This window comes from Pteropus vampyrus, unplaced genomic scaffold (assembly GCF_000151845.1).
Source record: "Pteropus vampyrus isolate Shadow unplaced genomic scaffold, Pvam_2.0 Scaffold158, whole genome shotgun sequence".
Lineage (NCBI taxonomy): Eukaryota > Metazoa > Chordata > Mammalia > Chiroptera > Pteropodidae > Pteropus > Pteropus vampyrus.
The window spans coordinates 2,161,073-2,163,244 of NW_011888939.1; positions in this window are offsets into that span (position 1 = coordinate 2,161,073).

The window sequence follows — 2,172 nt, forward strand, 5'->3', positions numbered from 1 at the left end:
TGGGGACACAGAACTTTACGGTTTGCACTGAACTCTTCAAGTCCATGGGCCCCTCTGACGGCAGGCAAAACTGGGCTCAGACTTGGCCTAGGTGGCCCAGGCCCAGATTGTTTCTTTATCTATTAAAAGAAAATTTTAACACGTGGGGCGAGGCCTCAGAGATGGCCAGGGACCAGCATGGTGCCTTAAGGAGCCACAGGTGGGTTCCAGCTCAGGTGAGGGAGGGCATAACAATGTGTGTTCCAGAAAGCTCATGGCGGTCAGTGTAGGGGTGGCCTGCGGGGGCCAGTGCAGGTGGGCGTGCTGTCCATGGGGGACTTGTGCTCCCTCCCAGCATGGCTCCCCAGCTCCATCTTTCCAGCCCTTCGCCTCACAGTTCCCGGAGTCCGACAGACCTGGGTTCGAATCCCATCTCCGCCTCCTGCCTTGCCGTGCGGATGTGGGCCAGTGACTTTGCCTCGCTGAGACTCAGTTTCCCCATCCTTACCTCGGTGAGCGTTAGGGGTTTCGCAGCGCCTGGGGCAGAGCTCTGAGCGTGGCTGCCGTGATAATGCTGCTCCCGCTGCAGGCGCCTCAGGCTCCCTCCGCTGGAGGCCTCAGCTCTCCCGGCCTCCAGGCTTCTCCAGCCGCCCTCGAGACGGGGCTACAGGTCATAAAAGACAATACACCTGCCTGATGCCTAACGCAGATGGGCCAAAGGCACAGACTCATTGCAGGGCGTCGGGGCATCTGGCCCTCAGCCCCCGCTGCTGGCATTAACTATCCTTGCTGGACCCTGGGGAAGCCCCCTAGGGGTGAGGTGCACCCAGAGGCAGGCTGCCCGGGGTCCGGCCTGGGCTCCGCATCCAGGGGCTGCCTGCCCCTTCTTCTCTCTGGGCCTCAGTCTCCCCATTCGTACAGTGACTGCAGCAGGCACACCCGGTGGCCCACAAGGTCATTTTGGACTTGGTACATAATACACGACAGGGGCCCCCGTTGGGGTGCACGCATCATCCTCTCCGTTCTGCTCCGTCCCTTCTCATGTCCAGGGGACAGGTTGCTGTCGACTTGTCTTTAGTGCTTCTTTGATGCTCTCTAAATGCACCTTTTTCTTTCCTGCTTGAACATTAAAATCTTTCAAAAATGACGGTAAAGTACACATGACATGAAATTTACTGTCTTCACCATTTTTTAAGTATACAGTTCAGTGGTGTTGATAACTCGCTTTTTAACAGAGAGCGCAGAGTGACTTAAAGGAAAAGTAGGTGGGTAACAATAATACGTGGGTCCCCCACAGGAGACAGGTAGCTGACGGTGTGCTCCCCCAATGCTGGCATCTGGGATGTCCAAAGTCGGAGCCGACGTGTCTTCGCACACGCCTGTGGTTGGCCGTGGGCAGACCCGGCCCGGCTGGGAGGCTTGGCGTCCAGGGTCCGACCTCCAGTAACAGACCTTCCTCCGTTGGAATCCTGGCTCTGCTTCTCGCCAGCTGCGGGGGCTTTAGGCAGGCGTTTTAACCTCTCTGGGCCTCTGCAGTCACATCTGTAAACCCGTCCTGCTACGCCCTGCCACAAAGGGTCAGTGTGGACACTAGGGAGAATCCCCGAGGAGGCGCTTCGTGGATGTCAAGGCTGCCATTTTCCGCGTTAAGTGGGGCTAAGCAGAGGTGACAGAGACCCCCTGGGAGGTGCCCGCTCCACACGCCCAGGAAGAGGTCACTCGGCGTGCTTCTCGGTCTCTCCAGTCTGCCCAGTGCTGCCTTAGGGCATAGATCTTTCTCGAAGCTCCTTTTCGTCTGGAAAGCTGCCCTCCTTGATGGTTTTGTTCCCGCTCTCCGATGCTTCCCAGGACCAGAGGAAGGAGTCGGGTTGCAGGCCCGGGAGATCCAGTTACGGGTGGTCGGGCTGTACCTGCGACATTCCTCTCGCAGGGCAGGGGCTGCACGAAGGGCCATGTCACTGACCACTGCGGTTGAGAGACCAGGTTGGACGGGTGGCGAGGGGGGCAGCAGGAGCCCGTGCAGTCCTCTCGTCTTCCTCTGGGGCGGGGCTTTGATCAGCTGCTACCCAGGGCAGCCTTTTGTCCCTGGCTTCTCTCTGTGGTCCCAAGAGTCAGGACCACGGCTGTTCCTGGCCCCGTGTGCCAGCCCTGGCCACCCCCTTGCCAGCAATCTGGCCAGAGACACAGATAAAG